At 38.6% G+C, this 21,775-nt stretch overlaps 1 protein-coding gene across 6 annotated transcripts in view; it reads left to right on the top strand.

Moving 5' to 3' along the window:
- Nucleotides 1-21,775, top strand: part of LOC311257296 (uncharacterized protein) — a 232,517-nt gene that overhangs the window by 31,724 nt on the left and 179,018 nt on the right. The window lies entirely within an intron of this gene.

Below are 21,775 nucleotides of genomic sequence, written 5' to 3'. Positions count from 1 at the left end.
ATTAACTTAAGTCTCCCCAGAAAATATGATACAGAATGTCATAAGATATTACACCACTCATACACTTGTGAAAAACCAAAAATTAATTTGTTAATTTGACTGTTCACTTGATAAACTGTCTGTTTATGTCAGTCTTCACCCGGTGTCTCCATCTGAACCACCAGGTAACCAGGCTAATGTCTGGGCATGTCGTCTGGAGTGGCTTTCATGAACAACATGATGTGATGTGATGAATCCTGTTCAATTTTATAGTGTTATTCTCAGAAAGTTATTTTTAGAATCCCAGCCTTTTTTGTGGCTCATTAGTAGATTGTGTGTATGTGGCAACATGATATGATTAAGGGGGCTACTGTTATTCCCAAATTATATGCAGTTATTTTGCAAGCAGTCAAATTTAACTGAAATAAACTTTCAGAAGAATTTGAGAATAAAAACAACATGCAAAGAACTAGCCCACATATTAACTTCTAATTTAATTTTATTTATGTCACTGCAGCACAGGAGCAGTCATCCTCTTCTTTCTATAAAATGTCTGAGCTGAGAATTCATATTTAAACCTCTGCACGTCCCAGACAACAGTAAGTTTTCTCTGAGGAAAACTCTCAAACTGTCAGTGTGAGCCATGCGTTTAAAGGGGATGAAAGTAACAAATGAGATTGGCCATTATGGTCACAGTCTGAAACGCATCCACTGATAATGTATGTTAATGTATTCCTTCTGATAATAGCATGTTAAATAAAGCACCACACAGTAAGTGGTAATCAGCCCAAGCATGTTAAATCCAAGTGCGGATATTTCATTTCACTGTTGGGGGACAAAAAAATTCTTAAGAGCAATTCCTGAAGGGGACAAGGAAGGTGCCACCAATAATGTTATATTAAATGTATTCAGAGAAACGCTGGTGACTACTATTAAAAAAATATGACTGCCAAGTACCACCATTGCAACCATGTTGACACCCCCCCCCAAGTTTAAGATTTAACTGTAAATGGACAACAAATATATATGAGGTTTATTTTAAACATTAATATGTGCGTTTATGTTGAGCTGCTGAATACACAAACATACATGGGATTTTTATGGTCAGATCATGCATAAAGAATTACATACAGGAGCATAATGTTCACTAAAGGTGGGCTGTGAAACCAGGTCACTTTTTTTCAAGACTTAGATATTAACCAGAGCTCCCATAACCATAAATATATGATTGGAATATACAGCTTTTCTAAAATAACTCCTCATATTTGACTGTGTTTCCTCAAACGTTTCTCTAAACTAAAGCCTGTGCCTAAAAAAACATTCCAAACCCAAACCCCCAATAACCCCTAAACTTGTGTACATTTCATTGGACTGAACAAATTGTATTTCATTTTACGATAGATACAAACTACAGCAGACATTTTGGTTACCCACCTACTACACACAACCGTATACAATAGGCCTCTTGTTCCTAGAGGACAATTTGACATGTCGGTAGACAAAGCACATGTGTAAAAATATAATAAAATAATACATTGATGAATGATGGCTCCATTTAGCTGCTTCATGTTAGGGTGCTGTTATCGTGCATGCTGGCTCAATGTCACTCTGTCATGGTTTAGTGGGACATTTGAATAGAAAAGCACCATTGTTAATGTTATTAGTAACACCTTTGCTTTTCTCACTATGACATGTCAAAATGTCTGCTGTGAAAAGACCTATCTCCAATGGTCCATGTTGCATTTTCCAATCCAAAGATCCAGTTGCATTTCAATTCACAGTTCCATCAATTTTTACATGGCTGTCAAACTAACAGGCAGGTTATTAAACGGCACAAAACAGAAGTGCAACTTGCTAAATTGTTCAGGGCACAACTCATTCCCCACATTACAATTAGCTGTTTCAATAAAACAAAATGCCGATGCACTCCAGAGAACCTCAGAGTACCTCAACTAATGAATTGCATGGGTTGAAGTCGGTTGTTTTAAATATTACATCACACCTTGGTTAGAGTTTTTTAGTAATGCTTTAGTCTTTGTATAGCTTTTAATACTAGATCAAATAAAAAGAGGAGGGAGAGTTCCCGCTATTTTATTCCATCTGCTCCAACTGTTCCTTTTGGGGTTTTTTACCCTTTCACAACTAAGTGGTGTCATTAGAGCACAGCAGTTTGTACTGTGATTTTTCTTTTGTGTGTGTGTGTGTGTGTGTGTGTGTGTGTGTTTAAATGCCATCTCTTTTTATATCAAATGTCCAAAGTGCAAAGCTAGAGCAACATTTTCACATATGATGAATACATCTCCACCAAACTCTGACTCAGGTATTGACCATGTATATTTTAATAATAATTAAAGGCTCTCAACAGAAATGGTTGGCCCTGCACAAATAAAATAAAAAAGGTAATTCAAGTGAAAATCAAAATGAGGAAAAATGCTATTTGCAAGTTGAAAAGTAATTGCTGCAGAGCCAAGAGTCAAGTATGGAACATTTAGCATTATAAAAGATAAGATAATTTACAAAATTTTTCCAGAACAATAATTCTGTTATCTCTCTAAAAAGGATTTCAGCAAACAAATAATCCTTAAGCCTTTTTTTTCCACAATCAGAAGTCTTATAAATCCATCAGTTGCTTGCAGTCTAATTAACCAAGCATCAAATGTTAAATGTGATGATTTTTTTTCTTCTTTCTTTCTTTTTTTTTTTATAAGATAATGCTCACTATATGAGCCAGTAATGCTAATGTGGATGTAACAACTCCCTGGCATCTCCCCGTCCATGAACCTCCACCTAGAGTGTCATTCTATAATATGATGACAAAAGATGCAATCAGTGCTGCAATTAGCAAGATGAAGTCATCCACTTGTGTTCTTGACCCCATTCCAGCCAAGCTGTTTAAAGCCACGTTCCAGTGCCTCTCCCAGGAAACAACTATTATCATAAAGTGTTCTCCCCCAAAGCTTTCAAAATAGCTAAAACCTCTGCTCAAGAAATAGAAGTACTCAGAGACTTCTCTAATCCTTCCGTTCTTGGTAAACTCTTCTTGGAAAATTGTTTTAAACCAACTACATATTTTTTGATTAATGTATATTTGATGAATGTATATGATGTTCCTAATTTTTCCTACAGTATTACGAGTGAGGCTGTGCTCTGTTCTACCCTAAACTGTAGCATATTCTTCCACTGGTTTGTAAAAGTAATAAAGTAATGTTGTATCTAGTGTGCACTACAACAGTGTGAAGTGTTTTCACGATTCTGGAAAAATTTGAACTTTTATACAATACCCTGAAAAATATCAATATTCGGTACCACTTTGGAAATATTTACATTGAGGGCATAAAATATTAGTTTTAATTGTTATGAATATAACAAGGCTTGTGTAATGTGTGTTACAAACACCATCATCTAAGTTAATTTACTCCTTGGAGGAGGTGGGGCTATGTGAGCACTACAGTGGTGTTTGTCAACTTGCTGTTGGAGAGGAGAGTGAAAAATCGCAGCTAGCACTGTATCTTTTGGTACAGAATGAGTGTGAGCACAGTGGCTTTCGGGGAAATGTCCTCTTCTTGAAGTACAAAATCCATTACGCTATATCAGTTCGGTTTGTCTTGTAAGAGGGAAAGTGCTATGCCTTTTCAATATGTCACCATTACTATAGCATCCAATTCCCCTCTAGGACTGTAGTCTTTAGGTCTCTGATTATAGGTTGGCATAAGTACAGCACTCAGTCGTTCATGAGAATGAAATATTTTTGGCTCGCACTGAATTTAATCTTTTTTATTGAATTCCCTACAAAAATATTTCTCTCTACCACTGTCTTGGTTTTGCACTCATGCCAGTGTCTCTAACAGTCATCATAAATTTTAGGCAGTCTAAACCCATTCCCTAAGATTTGCAATTTGATATATGTAGTGTGGAATCTAAGCTCAGAGACTGGTTGGTCTTGCTTTCGCTTAGACCTTAATTATGCAAATATTTCAAAGTGGATAATACAGATGAGTTAGCTAGAGATGAATATTAAGCTTTTATTACTTATTATGTTTTTGGTAGATTATTTGTGGTTCAGGAGTTGTTGAAAGTAGAGAAATGATATCCTCAATTTTACTTACTAATAATGTGCATACTTTTTTAGACATGAGCATCTGGTCAGAAATCCAAATGGAAAAGAAGAATACATAATTTAATTTCTCACACCGATTAATGTGGAATTCTTGGCGTTTGGCTTGTTTGCTCCACTTTTCCCAAAGCCACATTTTGTTTTGATACTCAATCGGATTAGCTTTGAATTCTAGTGATCATCAGACTCATTAAAATGTGTTTATATAACAATCAATTTTTCCAGGCTGTCGTAAAAAGGCTGCTGCACAGTCTCAGTTATGTGCAGCCAATACTCCATTCCTCTGAAGTTTGAACAGCCCTCTTATTAGGAAACGCTTCTACGCAAGCCCTGGCACATAATTTACTTTTACTTGTTACTTGTTTAGTACTTAACAGTACAGTATTTTATGTAGCCCATGTTAGTTTGCCATTGTAATTTAATAGCCAGCCCTTTGAAAGTCCTCTGCGCTTTGAGGTACTATATAAAATAAAAACTCCTGAAAGATTTATATGCTTAGTGCAAATAATAAATCTAAAGCAGATATGTAATTCAATAAATCTGGATTACATTAAGAGAAATGCATCTCAGATTCAATTTAGGACTTATGAGGCTTGAATTATGAAAGACGATTACTGTCTTCCTTCTGCCATGACTGCATGAGAACTGAAACTGAGAGAAGCATTTTATCAAAACCCTCTGACACTTAATATAATTCACTTTTAATATAATTCACTTTTATAAATAAACTGCAGTTAAGAGAACTATTAGGGGGGGATGAGCTTTTGAGGGAGATGATGATTTGCTTTAAAGACTTAAAAGCCATTTGAGGTCAACATCATGGGGTATATATTTTCATCTGCTATGCAATTGCAGAACAGTTGCAGCTGTTTTGTAGCGATTAGCTTGACACATGTGGTGTGTACAAAGTGCTACCAGGCTAACAGCTGAGTCAAAAGAAGAGGGCCAGACCCTCCTAATGGGATGTTTAGAGGAAATACTTTTTTCTCCCTTTTTGATTTCCTGCTCCTGTCTCAGTGGGTGTAAGTGAAAAGTAAAGTATCCTCCCTTAAAAGTCTCAACGGAAAGTGATTTGCATTGTATTATTCAAATTGCAGTTAAGTGCATAATACACTCTAATTACACGGTACAGTACTGAGTGTGTTTTGAATTCATGCATTTCATTTTTCAGGCTGACTAACAGACTGAATCACATGAAATGAATAATGGAAGTTCGGTATTGTACAGATGTAAAATAATTCTCAGCGCTCTTGTATTTTACAGGGAGAACGGGGAGAAAATGCGCATTTTGATAAGTAAATATCTTAGCATATGTGCATGCATACACACCCATGTTTCTGCTAGTTTGTGGGTCCGCATGTGTAAAGCATATACACAAGGGAAAACCTTTGTTTGTGTGTGCGACCCGGTCAAGTAGCATTTGCAAATTAATTCCAAGTACTTGTTTAAATGCAAACGCAGACCTGATGGACATTGTTTGTCTATAGAGCATTGATGAAGGTACTTGATTGTCAATGATCTACCTTTCACTGAACTATGGTCTTAATTGTCTTGATATGGTAATGCCCATTCATTTGGTTCACTAAGCAGGTAGAGAAAACCCTTGAATATTATATTTTAGACCTCCTTTGTCTGAATCTGTGCATGTGTGTATTCGTGGCAGAGGCAGTGTCTCTCTGATGCTGAAATCGCTAGTTAAAGGTGCATTGAATAAAATGTTTACATATCATAGAATGAGGGGCGGCTGTAGCTCAGTGGGTAGAGCAGGTAACTGAGCTACATGCCGAAGCATCCTTGAGCAAGATGCTGAAACCCTAAACTGCTCCTGATGTGCAGTTGGCACCTTGCAAGCTGCAAGGCAGCCTCTGCCATCAGAGGGCCCTGGATGAACTGGCGTCTCATCCAGGGGTGTACCCTGGCCTTCGCCCGGTGAGAGCTGGATTTGGCCCCAGTAGCCCCGCAACCCCCCGAAAGGGGGGATAAAAGCGGCAACACCCCGCGACCCCAATAGGGAAATAGCGGAAAGAAAATGAGATGAGATGAGAGATCATAGAATGACCATAATATACCTGTAAGTGATGTGAGTTTGATAGGGAAGTCAATCAAAATCACTGAGGCAGTTATCATTTACTGTGTGTTTAGACTGAAAACAGCCCTGGGTTAGACAAACACAACAGTGGGGGGAGGGGGGTAGTTTCAGGGAGATGATGAAATATAGTCTGAGAAAGCTGGTTTGAGTATTAGATTCATGAGCTTGGAGGCTTATCAGAGGCCGCAACACTGCACAGCATGCTGTCATGCCATCTGGAAGAATTTCATAACTCTGAAAAGTTCTCACAGTGACAATCAATTCATCCTCTAATGCAACAATCACCAGGTGAACAGTCAAATTAAACCCTTCATGTAACAGAGTTTTGTACCAGGATTGTATGCAGCACCTTGCTAAATGACATTGCAAAAGTTGAACTAGATTAAACTGTTTTCCTGGACAACCCTCCTTTTATTTGTAGGAGCCCTCAGTGCTTAAAATGATTGAGATGTCTTTGTTTTTTCCTGCAGCACTGATTTTGGTCTGATCACGGCCTTGGCCAGTTGGGGAGACTTATCAAATTTTACTTTCAAGCTCTTTCTTTTCTTGTCAGCTTGAATTACACTGCCTTACTGTTGTGTGCTTTCAAATTATATGAAAATGCAAGTATACAACCCTAACAAATGGAGAATTATGCCTTCTAAATTTAAACCTTGTGTAGACGTACCTACAGCACCAACCTGGAAATCACACATAGGAAATCATTAAGGGCCCACAAGGGCTGGTAGCTACCTACTTTGTGGTATATTATTCATCAGCTTATTATTGATGCATCATGTTTTAAATACAGTCAGACGTCAGATGTGGCTGGCACAGAGACTCGGCACCGGTGGGTGCTTTTTGCAGCACAGAGCATTTGTTTTTATCTCCACCTTGCTGTAGTGGGAGTTGGGTTATGGCTGCTCTGCACTCACATGAGGACACACTGCAATTCAGTTGAGGCAAAATGAGTAAGCCTATATAGAGGATTTACAACAAAGTGCAAAACATCACACATACACAAGTGTAGTTACCCTTAACCAGCTTCCTGCTCTGTGAGCAGAGGTGATGTCATGACAGTAGCCCCATTCATACTGCCCTTTGAGTGCGGGAATCATTCGCCGATTCTCTGTATCGTCATCTGTGTGAAAGTTTTAGATGCTGAGAGGGGGGACAGTTTCGCTGCAACTCTGATGTGCAGCAGAGGCAAGCCGGCGTCTGTGTGAATGGATAAGCTGGAGGCGCTGAGCAGGGGCGTGTCGATCTGATGGTTTTCACAGTCTGACAGCTAAACAGTTCCTTCACTAATCAAATAAAAGAGAAATGACCCTCAAAGCAACATTACAGGACCAAACAACAGTAATTTGGTAACTGCCGGTGTCTTTGGCAACTTACATGAGGAAAAAAAATACTGCAGTTATACGTGGAAAAGCCTGTCATCCTGTCCATCATCCTGTCTGTCCTACTGACTTTTTGTCACATTTCTGCCCAAAAAACAGCGTCTGTCCCCGGCAAAAAACTTAAACTCTCAAAGTGTTTGTCTCCTTACACTATTGTGTTGTTGTAGTTACTGTCTTGAAAAGAATCACCGCGATGGTCAGCCCTCCCGACCAAGACTTCAGTGAACTTTCCCCCAGAAAACAACATCCCTCCCCACGAGTGAAAGAGTCAGACAGCATCTTGTTTACAGATGGTGATAATGTTATTGTGTAATTTAGAGTGAAAAGTGTAACTTTATCACTTTCCAGGATTTATGGTGGGTCAGGATCTCAATCACAACACATAACTGCATCCTTATGATTTTAAACAGTCAGCAAGTACATGTTTAGATTAACAGGTGGACACTGGGGGAAAAACATTGAAAAAAAACACACAGATGTCAACGTCATCATGTGTACCGTCACTCCTCTTTTGGATCTGCAGCGCCGGCGTGCAGTTGACGCATTGAGTCTCTGTGTGAAAAGGGCTAGTGTCATCAGGATACCAAGGTATAATCCAGTACAGGTGTATTAATACAATTTCAAGATAAATGGCTTGTGTATTATGTGTCAAGCACAACAGCATCTAAGTTAATTTCCTTCTAACCATAATCAGAAGAGTGACAGAAAGCTGGCCTATGCGGGCCTTTAGCAGTGCATTTGTGAACTCACTGTTGAAGACGAAGGGCAAGAAATCGCAGCTGGCAGCTCCAACACTGTAGAATTGTTCTGGTCACCAATTATTTAAATTTTATTTTGAATTTGCATTCAGGTGGGTGTTAGCTGTGTTGATGGCCTTGCCATTAACTCATAAGAGGTCATTAACAGTAGCTTGAAAAGCATGATTGACAAGTTCATTAATTAGATGGCTAGACTTGAGAGAATGGTGATTTGCCTTCAGTCAAACAAGAGAAACATTTTGAATGTAGATGCCAAAGCCTCATGTCTGAAGCAGCGACTGGAGATAAACTCCACACCTCTTGTGAACGTGTAAGCAAAATTATATTTATTATTTGCACGATTACCATTTGGTGACATGTTATGTTGAAGTGTTTAACTCATCTGGTTTAATGAAAAGTCACACTGTAAGGCTGTACACTAATGCTAATCAGCCACTGTCATCCTCCAACAACACCCGTGTGTGTGTTTGTCTGATGCTTTATGCTTGTTTGCATTACTTACAGAGCCTTCTTGATTTAATTTGCATATGAAAGGAATTCCACCATCTTTGCTGTAAACTTCTTGCTGCTGCAGGGAATGACAACATTCAAAGTTCCTCGTCTCAGCTTTAAACCCAGAAAGACGGCCCATTTAGCGCAGAGACATTTGGAGTAACGGCTTCCTAGAACTCCCCTTACATCAGCATGAGTGTAAAGGAGGATGAGTGGCAAGCCACCAGGATGTTACAATGCTGTTTTCACAGCTCCACAGGAATCGCCACCTTTTTGACGGGAGTGCAACCACACGCAAACATGGACTCCGACTGTGGATAGAGAAACAAAGATATCACTACACACATCCATTTAAGTGCACATGCACTGCTACACAGGCGCTCACTTAACTCTTAATTATCACGGATGCTCAAGTCATCAATTATTAAGCACACTCTGGGCGTTGCTAATGGTATTTTTGGAGAGGAAGCTTTATCTACTGTAAGAAGGTAGATGTCTAGTTTGGGAGTCTGAGAAATAATTTATTGTGGCCCCACAGGCAGTTTAAATGCTGTCTGTATTTAAATCAACCGCAATGTCTTAGCAAGTTTGGGTTGTTCTGTCTGACCCTAATTTTTATATCCTTTCAGATTGCATTTAGTTGGCAAGCAAGACCTGAGCGATGCTATTAGACAAACACTTTAGACAGAGGTTACAGTAACGCTGCAGTGCAGGCTCTAATCGGCAAGATCTACTGAATTGCACCTTGATTTCGTCTGTACTTTTAGCATATATGTTATTTATAACAGGATATTCTGAATCGTGCATTTTGTGAATGACTTAATATGCAGCCAGAGCATTTTAGCATTTGGCTTCATACTGTATGGCTGGTTATAATGATAGCAGTTTGAGTGACAGGAATTCATATTACAGCAGATGGCTGCTGAAGCCAGGGGCGGACATTTCAGGGAAATAGAATATCTGTTAGGATATACTGTAAGACATTGTATCCAGTGGCTTAAAACAAAATAAAACACCTCAATATCACAGCACTGTGGCAGGGCCTGAAAATCACCTCTCAGCTTTAAAACAAATGCTTTCAATTTGGGACAATCCAAGCATCACCAAAGTGAGACATTGTGCTGGGTGAAGTAGGGATACTGTAGTTCAGAGGCAGAAAGAGAGACGGTGAAAGGGGCTTTGGTGGTGAAATCAGCAGTGTTGCTTGTCAGCTCCTCCGTAATGGAAAATGTATTTAAAATGGGGTCTACTGGATCTCATTTTACGAATCATTAATAATAAATTGGTGCCATCAATCCTAATGATGACGGGTGCCCTATTATCAGGCCAGCGTTTGGGAAATTTCTGTTGGCTTGGATCAATTAATTCCCCTTTTCTCTATACATAAAACATCTGTTTTGCTTCTAGAAAAACAGTGTTGCATAAAACAAAGGTCCTTGGGGTCTGTAGTCTTGCTGCTTGGATTGGTGACCTATTTAACCTCTCTTTGCTGTTGGCGTTGACTGCTGATACCAAGAGACAGAATAGACTGAATGCTAAGCTCAAGGCAACAGCCACATACAGTATAGAAGGGGGGGGGGGGGTGAAGCTAAACCTACAATAGCTGAGTTAAAGATCCATGACTGTACACGCTCCAGCCATATGACCACACTAATAGAAGAGATTATTTGGAGTACTGGGGGGCATTATGGTTAGATGATCATGGATATGTCCTTGAACAACATCCATCACTCATTTTTTCCCCCTCCGCCTCATGCCATGTTTATGAGCATGCCTTGATATGCAGTCATTATGAGGATTTACTTTTAACATACACAGCATGCAGGTAGGTCACTGTACATAAGCACAGGTTTTCACAGAGACGTATAAAACAGGGAGTGGTTATTAACTGTAAACCATATTCACAACATTTTCATTTCTCATGACAAACACGGGCTGGCTTCCAAAACTGGGAATGTTGAAAAAGGTGCCAGTCAGGACATTTATCCAGCAGGATAGTTCATAGGAATGTTTATGGGCCTCTGTGGAACTAATGATGTATCACCAAGCTCTAACTCTGATAAGAAAGCAACTGAAAGAGTGCTGATTTAATTACATTAAAGCTGCTATTAAATAGCAACCCAATCCACAGCCAAAGCATTTTGGGTGTGTTGAACGCTTGTTTTACATTAGGATTAGACAGAAGAGTACAAATGTGAACTGGAATCATGATATCTATTTGTTCATTTAATCAACAGTAGACTTATGCATTTTTAATTTCCCATTATTTCTCTGGAATGTAAAAGTCCTCATGCAGAATTAGTTTGAATTTAACCAGGAGATCTGGATAACTAAGAGCTGTGCTAGTAGGAGCTTGCATTAGCTAAAGCACAACACTGACTCACACTTGAATTGCTTGCAAAGTCACAAGCAGAAGCAGTCAACCTGAAGCAAGCTTCTAACACTACTTTCAGCACCCTGACCCTGAACTCTTCCCTGTTGAAGGCAATAACTGAAGTCATGAGCTGTTTTATTTACAGCATGTGCTCGTATATTATTGTTGAAAATACCAAAATTAGATGAATGTCACTGACCCCTTAACCACCGTAAACAACACTCAGTCAGCAGCATTTCCTCCTTAGCTGGCTGAAAAGCTACCCAGTGCACCATATCACTGACTGTGTTTACTATTGCTGATGTGAAGTTGAACCTGATTTTTTGCAGCATTTTAGTTTCAGTATTTCAAACGAAATCTGACAAAATATATTTTTTCATACTAGGTTTGTCAAATCTTGTGATTCAATTCATTAAGTAGTGCAAATGTAAAATCTTAATCAATCTGAGCTGAATCTCAGATCTGAGACCAATAGATGCCAGTTTGAAGTCAGGGCAGTGTTTCCCAAACATAGCCATTTCTTTTTAGTTTTTTGCATTGAGGAGGTTAGAGGAATAGTCATTCATAAACCTTGGTTTGACTAGTTTATTACTGAACTTGTACGTCACATACTGTACTGTCACACGTCATAATGTGAAACACTGTTGTCAAACAACACGCCATCATACGATGCGCCACCTGCCATTAGCACAAGTAAATTCTCAACCTGTGGAAAGCACAGCAGGGGATACAGTACAGAGGTGATTTACAACAACTCTGATCAGGACTATGACCCGGGGACGAGAAGACACAGCAGGTGGGGACAGAAGAAACATGAAGAGTAAGAGGACCGAGAGAGAGTCGGGCATCAGCAGAGGGCAAAAACAGCATTTCACAACTCGGTGAGTTTAGGATTTATTTATCCAAAACGGGGGGATTGTGGAAAGGAGACAGGACAGGCGAGCTAGATGGTTAGCATGCTAACTTCAGAAAACATTTCCGCATCAGTACATGGATGTCTTGGACATAACCTCAACACTGTTTCCTTACTACGGAGCATCTTCTTTCCTCAGAGACCACGCAACTCATCCTCCGCACTCCATTGTATAGTTTCTTTTTCTTATGCAGCATAATGGAACTAAACTCAATTTCATTTTACAACCCTAGTGTTGTAACATGACAATAAATGAACCTTACTTTTCCATTCTGTTGATAATGTTAATGTTAATATTGTGAATTGTTTAAAGTTAACCTCCAACAAAATCTCACAAATCACACCTTTTAATAGAGATTTTTTTTTTATCATAATACTCTGCCCACTTTCACCAATACAATGTACACACATCATCCTTTTGTGTAAAAGTGACACATGGCATACACAAACATGAATACAACATGAAATAATATTGGCTTATTCTCACTAAGAAAGAAGTCGTAATCATAATGTTGCTGTGTGGATTTATAGCTATACCTTGCAAAGTTACGAGGTTAGACAAACAAACACAAAACAAAACAAAACAAAACAAAACAAAACATTGTAAATAGTATATACTGTTGTCCAGTTAGATTTAGATTGAGATGTATTTGTTGAGGTCTATTTACATCGAATTGTAAAATGTATTTCCATTGCTTGCTCAGAAAATCACTGATTCTGACCAATGTGAACCTGAAAAACACACATGCCAGAAAATGTGTTGTGTTTCATGAGGTGAAATGAATAATAGACAATAAAATTGATCAAATCTTTTGAGGTACCCTTGGCCCATGTTTAAGACGCCCACTAAGGAACCCTGTTCTAGATGCAGATGTAATAGTCTAAGAGAAAGAGAATGACATAACTCTGGCAGCAGTTTTTATAATGTGACAATTCTCACTTTTACTCTCCTGATAACCTTATAACATCCCTACTCACTGCTGCAGCTCCCCTCACCGACCCCACATCCTGTTTATGCGTCAAAGCTTTCCTGTATTGTTTACTCTGCAAAGACATTAATGTATGTTACAGCTATCTCTAAATCATTTATACTGCAGTTTGTGTGTTTGTTACGCTTGTGGATCTGTTCTTCCATCAGAGCTCTTTGTTTCCGCCCTTTGAAAGCTTAAAAGAGCAGAGCTTTTTCTGCCACATCTAATTATATTATAAACATTTTCAATAAATGGCGCCATTTGTGATATTTGTGTCTCAGACTGAACTATAATTCTGGAATTTAAATTCTCCTTAGTAATGTGTCCTTTTGGCCAGCTGTGGTCTTTCTCAGCTGATCAGTGTACTGACCTTATTGTTACATTTATCCAGCGATAATGTTTCAGCAACATATGCTGTGTGTTGCCTTCAGCAAGCATTATCTTTCAAAGGAAAAGCAGAATGCCCCTTTTTTCATTTGTTAACATGCTCTCACAGGCAAAGTGAGACAGAAAACTTTGAATTCATGTTGTTATTCTCAGCATTTAAGCTTGATGAAAGATTATGTTTTGCTGCTCTATATTCAGGTTATCTTTACTGAAGGGGTCAGCCAAGATACTGTATGTCAGGCACTAAACTGCAGCATGAGACATGCCTTCCATTATTCATAGTGTCACAGTTTACAAATGTAGAAACATGCAGCCTTTTAGCAACTTAGTCGAACAACTTATCAGGGAAACAACCAAATTTGGAAGGCCCATGAAGAAATAATGAACATGATCATCTAGGTTTTGTGTTTTCTTCACTTATTTAAAAAACCTGGCATCAGTTCCAAATATTCAGAATCGATATATTGACACTAGCACACACAGTTTATAATTGCATGAAACAATTATGAAGTGCCCTGTTGGTGTAATGTTTACCAGTAAGCTATTACAGGGCTGAACGATATCAACAAAATCAAATATCACAATATTTTTGATTGAATACCTTGATATTGATGTTGCACAATATTGTAGGGATGACTTTCAGTACTTTGACAAAATATTAACACGATGCAATTTTGATAAAAAATATATATAGCCTTAAGATATCACAATATTATGTATAGGTCATATTGCCTGGTCACTACAGGATGAACCCCGCTGACTTTGGTGACCCTTATATTTTTCCTGTCGTGCCACCATGAGGGTGATGCTTTTGTTATTCAGTGAAATATCTTGTCAACTATTGGATCATCAGATCAAACTTGATATATTTCTCTACAACAAGCATATCTAGCGTGGCTGTAGAGACGTTTGGTCTTGTTAGATGGTGGTATGCAAAATCAGGCTTTATACCATTTTGTTTGAAGTGCCTGTATTTCTATTGGCATCTTGATTGTTTTCAAATGTACAATGACCAATTTTATTACACTAGAGACCATTGTGTTGCCTAGTTGATCAGTGATAATAATTGCCTGCCAATTAAACAGACTGATGATGTTTATCATGGTTCAGTCCAAATGAGCCACTTCATTTTTATATTTATTCATTTTTAAAGCTACTTTCAGCTCCAGTCAGAGTGGGCCTCAGAAATATTTGAGGTGCCTGTGCTTTTGAAATGTTTCTCAGAAAAAAGGTAATTACCTCTATTCATCTCTAACCCATGGTAAATTAATGTTTTCAGGCATGCAATAAGTTCTTGAGAGTTAATACTGTGTCCGCTTAGCCACCAAAGGATGTGCTGCTTACTGCACTGTTGTGATGCATACTGAACAGACACATTGTAACAGGAAATATATGCTTAAATTCTCCTAAGAAATATTATTTCCACATCGGCAGAGTCTTTTTCATTCTGTGGAACATTCTCAGCCTGACACTGCTGAATGTTAAGGCACAGACTGAGTGCAGCTTCTCTTCATGCCATGCCTGCTCAACTCAGATGGCAGATCTACCACCTGAAGCAACAAATGAGTCACGTCTGCATGCATGCAACCTGGTCACACAACCAGGTCTCTTGAAACCGTGTTACGCCTGTAGCCTGCAGGAACTCTGCGACCATTCCCGTAAAATTCATCTATCAATACTGACAACTGCATCACCATGCACATTATGATCAATGTTGCAAAAGTGTTTTGGTCGCCTCAGGTTGGGTGGAGCTTTGATTCTGCTATCGTCCTGCACCTCCATAACACTGCACAGCCTAATATTAGGCTGTGATTTCATGATTTCTGTCATTAAATAGATTAGAAACCTGACATTTGACCTCCACATGAACAGTTTCATCACTGTTGGACAGGGATGTATTCTTTGTTTGGGGAGAATGTAATCAAGAAAGCAGTGCATTGCATGAGTGACTGTATGCAGTTATCACAGTACACTAAGCAAACAATAAATGTCATAATATATTGAAAACCTGTGTTGAATCAATTTTTCCATCGTAGCATCCACTTGTCATCAAATTGTACAGCATGCAGCATGGGTACAATGTCAATAGAATATTGCTTAAAATGTCTTTTGTCACATTATCTATCTTTCAGGAACAGAAATTGAATATTAGCCGAGTGTCTCGTTCTGGGGATACATTAAACTGTCAAGCTATAGTATTGCCGTTCATGAGGAATGCCTCATAAAAAAAAGTAGACCTGTGATTTAAAAACATTTGCCTCTTGGGCCGAACATTCTTATCTGAATTATGTCAAGGCTTGCCAATGATGTGGAGCAGTTTCGGAGAAGCTGTGCTGTTATCTGAGGAGGCATGTGAAAATAGGTCTTTATTGTCAGATGCGGCTGTTTTCATGCCACATCTTACCCCTCACAAACAAACCAACCTGAGACAGCTGCACAGATTGCACTTAGCGAGCAGCCACTCAGGCTAAGCGGACAGAAGTCATACAGAAAGAAAGGGCACCTCAGGTAAGAGTGGGTGTCCACGGCATTTCCTAAACTAGATTGCCTTAGATGAAGACAAACAAGGCCGTTCCCCTTCCAACTACAAGCTCAGTTGTGACATTTGCATCCATTTAGATGATTGTAAGTGACAGCTACCATGTTTAGGCCTTTACTTAGCCGTATGCTGTGGCTTTCTTCTACTTTAATTATTCAGATCTTTGTTGGACAGAGTATTGCACCTCTCTCCCAGGCTTTTCAACAACATCTGATTTGTTACAAGCCACTCCCGTAAGGCAGAAACTCCTGCTTAACACTTGACTGGTTAGATTTTGAAGTTCTGAATGATCTGGAGCTCAAATGACTTTCAGACAACATTGATTCTCTGTTGGGCTGAACTTGATGCTATTCATACCTTGGATACACAGGCTGTGTCTAATAGTGATTCAAAAGCATATTCCACATAGGGTGATAATTATAACATCCCCATATAGTCTGTTTTGGTGTAGTCCACTGTAATGTTAATGTTCTGATATTGTCTATGTCAGACAGACACCCATTTTCAACTCAAGTTAATTGAACATTTACATGCTTTTCTAAACACCTGTGATGGCATCATCCCTTACTGCACAATAAATGGAAGACAGCCCAAATCTGTTCATCCCCCCACCCCATCCACCATGCAAACATCGCTTCATTTTAAACCAGTGTTCCCTGTCATCCTGGTGAGGTGGGATAGAAAACGACAGATTGACAGTATACCTGTTTATAGTATCTAAAGACACTGGGCATAAACAGTAGGCCTGTTCTGTAGGTCAAGTTGACTTAACCTTAAATCTGTCTAAGATTGCTGCATTAGTCAGATCCCAGCTGTGGGTTATTAGCTGTTCCACACAGATTCTGAGTTAGCAGGTGCTCCATCAAAGATGTTGTGATATTTTTACTTTCAATAAATCTCCAAACAGCATTTCCTGGGGATAATCAAAGTATTTTTTCTGTCTCGTCTGTGGGATTATTTTGGGGGGGCTCTGCTTCTTTTTTAGTTAACAAATTAAGTCTCCTTTGGGTAAACTTCTCTACGCCCCAAGCTTCTCAACAGAATCACACCAGCGCTGCTGCATGTTTTAGCCTGGTTTTACTCGCAACCGCATGCATTTCATCATCTGTTTTTATACCACTTGAAACACGATCTTTCCATGCCTGGTTTCTTTTCATTTCCATGTTGTATGAAAATCCACTGGCAAGAACTGCATGATCACTCAACAGTGAACAATGTGTCCGCTCTTATTATTTCCAATGTTATGTTATTTTGGTATGGTAATGCAGTGCAGACTTTTCAATCCAATCTGTATTTTCAATTGCATTAGCATGGAAAGATGCCAAAAATGGCACTTTATTCTCAATGATTTTGTGTACAATTTATACAGACATACTCAATGCTTGAAGTGGACAATTTAACAACATCACTGACAGTACAATCATTTTTTTTGTCCGTGGTTGGACAAAGGGTGTTTAAAATGGACAAAGCTGATGGGGATAAAGTTAGAACAAAGGAACTAATTTGCAAGTTAATAGTGCTTAATCAGTTTGTCGCATTAGTGCCTGTTATAACAAAGGGATATGGGCAGAGGGATTTGGACAAAGGGTTTAGAGCCGGTGAAAAGGCCAGGGCCCAGATTTGATAACATTACAGCGAGTTTAACATTGTGCTGGTTGAAGGTGAATGAGTATGGACTCTTTAGCCAATAATGTGGATAATTATGCCTAAATATATAGTAGTTAAATAATCAAACAACTGAACAGAGGCAGCTGGCACACACATGCACACACACGCTGTAAATGTTCACCTGATCAGCCATCCAGTTAATAGTCCCTGCTTGCGTTCAGACTAAAATGTATTATAACGCTTATATAGCCATTCACGGGCGGATTATTTAAATAAAGCCCTTTTCCCCTCGCAGGCTGAGTAAGCGTTTCTGAAATCTGGAATCTGGAGAGAGAGATTTACAACCTGTAGCTAATAACTGAATGAATTCCCAACTTTTGTGGCATGCAGGCTAGACTCTTGACTCATTAAGGTGATGAATATTCAATTTGCAGAGATATGATCTTATTCTGCAAAAGAGCAATATTAATAGGGCTGGGTTACATGCTCTTATCCAAACACATATAAATTAATCATAACTCCCTCGTGTAGGCAGGGTGTTCTGCAGCAAACATCTGTAGCATAAATTACTCCTTTGCAATCACATCATGTCTGCCCACAGACAAACAGGAGATTTAATGATTTTCTGTTTACATGCTTTGCGGGGACAAACGTATCTGTTGTCCCTGAACCTGGGTAAAGAAAAAACTTTACTGCAGCGTTTGGAAATTGTAGGGGCCTCCATAACATTTTATAAGAGTTGTTACCTTGTAATAGGATTGTTATTTCCCAGATGTAATGTGATATAGATTGGATTTTCATTTATCTAGAGGTTTTAATAGCTCCAACCCCCCTCCCGTATTGAAAATCAGCATATGCTAATGGAATATCTGTTATATCCCCAATAAACCAAGGTGATCCACTCTTGTAGTACTTCCTACAAATTGCAGAATGTCAAAAGAGTGATAATGGTCAGTTTTTAAATGCTGTAGCCTCACCTATAACTCGGGTAATATGATTACAATCTGGTGAGGCTGTCATATATTTTATCTCAGATCTCAGTTTCATGAGCAGCTCTCACGGCAAAAGGCAAATTGTACTGTTGGTTCAAAACAGAAACATCAAACAGATGGCATTTTGCACAACCTGCAATAATTTTCCTTTATGGCATTCATGAACCAATGCAACTTAGATGACAATTGGCGCCATTCATGGCAAGTGCAGATGGTGTTTTTGACTGTTTATGGATAATAGTGTAGAAGCCAGGTAAAATTGCTTTGGCGTGCTATGGTTGACTGGGTGTTGACTCACAAATATTGGTCACAATTGCTCAATAAATTTGAGTTGTAGACAAATGTTAGATGTTTTTGCTCAAGTTTTTAGTTTTTTTTTTCTTTTTCAGATGGCACATACCTCATTTCATTTTGGATCATTATTTTTATCCAAACCTTGACAGCACAGCTAGCTGTCAAAATGAGATGGGACCTCTGGTGAGTGTAAATAATACTGTGAACACATGTATTGCAGCTGCAGGTTCATACTGAGGTCATTAGGAATCTGGAGCGATATACCTCATGCTTTATCAAAGCCATAGAGTAAAGGTGCGCAAACTTTTTCCCTTGGAGATCCAAAACTGAATCTTATTCGCAGGCCACAGGCCAAAAGCATACCCCTGTTGTGTTGTGTTGTGTTGTGTTGTGTTGTGTTGTGTTGTATTGTCAAGATGCAAAACACGACTAGGATCCCAAGTTCCCTTAATTGGCTGACTTCCTGTGCAAAGTGCCCACCATGCTCAAATTATGAAATAAATAATCAATAGTCAAATAATTGATTACTAAGGATCCTACATATTTAAAGAACATTTTTACCACACAGAAGATGAAGAAACATCGAGATACATTTGGCAAATCGAACCTTTTAGCAGGCTTTGGGCAGCCCTGCCATAAAGATTAATTTAATGTTATAAATATTCTATCAGGCACATCTCAAAGAAACCTATATGTACTGCAGCTCAGAGTCAGAGCCCAGCTCATTTATGACCTACAGTACCAGGGAGTTATGTATTTTATCAGACCTGATCATAGAAATTCATTTTTCTGGAATAATTATCCATCAGGTATCTACAGCTCCTGTCAAGACATATTTGGAAATCTGACATCACAGACACACTCTTACTTAAAGGTTTTTCGGCATGCAAGCTGCAAATAATCTCTCTCAATGATATGAAGCTTATACTTTTTTCAAGTCTGGGGTAACTGAGACTTCCATTTGACTTAAAAAATATATTAACTCTTCTCTGCTGCTTGCTTGTTGTTGAACTTGCATTGCCTCTGGAATGCAGCTATACTAATGATTCTGATGGAAGTGATAAGATGTGTTCAGATATACACATTTTTAAACCACTTTGAAACATGTTACACCATGTTATCATGAGTATTTAATACAGAAATGCCCTGCATAAGTAATAACTGCTATAACGGTCTGGTTTAAATAATTTGGTTCAAGAAGGAAAGGATAGGGAAGGAAAGGAAAGGAAAGGATTTCAGCCTGATGTTGTTTGTGGTCGTTGTTTTTTCTTTTTTAACATTTTTGCACATTTTCTCCCACAGATTTTCTTCGTTTGTTAAATAGAGTACATCTGTAAGTGATTATTCAGTGTCTGTTCATCGGCTGAACTATCATATTGTAAATTGGTTTCTAGACTTCTCAATTAACAGGCATATCGAGGGATTTTTCACGCAATAGTCTGACTCAGTGCCCATAGCCTGCCATTCCAGACACACAATCAGTTCAGATGTTTGAGTCTTCATTTGCCATGACAACAGTGCAGAGGAAAGAGCATGACACATCTTTGACAGACTGGGGAGTAAAATAAGCTTGTATGTGTTGTTTTCCTGTCACTCTCGGCTTTATGTAACAAACATCTTTAACAGCCGGTGCTGCTGCTTCTTGCCCAATCCAAATTGCTTTGCCGAGCTGATAATGGTATTTTATCATGCGTCTGCAGACATCCAGAGACCATTAATGGATGCTCCCTGGCTTGGTGTAAAAGGACTCACGAAGCCAACTGGTTAAATGACATGCTCGGAATTAAACATTTTGCAACAAGATTTGATGGAGATAAATGTATGTTCCCTGTTGTGCTCCAAAACAGTTACTGTGCTGCAGAGTTGAAGTGCCTAATGCACTCTGCTGGCCTAATTATGGGAGATCAACCCGAGTTGTCTGTTGTAAAAACCTGCAATTATTTATGAAAGTCTCATCTTTAAATCCTTGACTTAATTCAGATCCCAGCCTAAAACAGTAACACAAAATTAAGAGGCACTTCAGCTGTCTAGTGTTATGTCTTAATCACTATGATATATTAAACATAACCAGTTATGATAATGAGGTCATTAATTAAGCTAAACAATGCATGAATTGCATTGAAAAAACATTTTCTTTGTCAACATCTCTGTTTTTGCATAAGTCAAGTGGTATTATGATCTCTGTATTGTAAAGCATTATGTAGTTACACAGAGATTTAAAGACAATCCCTTGTTTAGCAATTAATATGCAAATGTATGCAAAAAGGTGCTCAAAAAAGTCTAATCAGAAATACTTCATTGATCCCCGAGGGGAAATTGCTTGGGTTACAGCTGCTCCCATTCAAAAGTAAAAATAAAATAAAAAATATGCACTATATATAAGCAAGAATAATAAAAATGGAATAAGAATATAAGAAATGTACATTCTACTAGAAATATATCTATATATACAGTGTAATAAATAATGCTACAGTTGAAATGGGTTATTGCACATTATTTGTTATACACTAATTATTGCACATTATTTAAGAAACAAAACAACCAGAGTCCTCCAGTTGACTCAGAGTGTCTGACACTCAGAGCGAGGAGTTGAACAGTTTGATGGCCACAGTCAGGAATGATTTCCTTTGGCGCTCTGTGGTGCATCTTGGTGGGATCAGTCTATTACTGAATGTACTCCTGTGGCTGACCACCACGTCATGGAGTGGATGGGAGCTGTTGCAACTTGGACAGCATCCTCCTAATTCTCTATTTTAGGGCTGCACGATTATCGTTTCAGCATTGACATTTCCATGTCGTGCAATGTCAATTAAGCCAAATTAACTAAAACATAACATGCTCCAGCTTTTTTGCTGCTTGATAAATAAAGGAAAACTTGCATGGTTC

Source organism: Pagrus pagrus (genome assembly GCF_965226575.1).
Source record: "Pagrus pagrus genome assembly, chromosome: 5".
Taxonomy (NCBI): domain Eukaryota; kingdom Metazoa; phylum Chordata; class Actinopteri; order Spariformes; family Sparidae; genus Pagrus; species Pagrus pagrus.
This window is presented reverse-complemented; position numbering and strand designations above follow the sequence as displayed.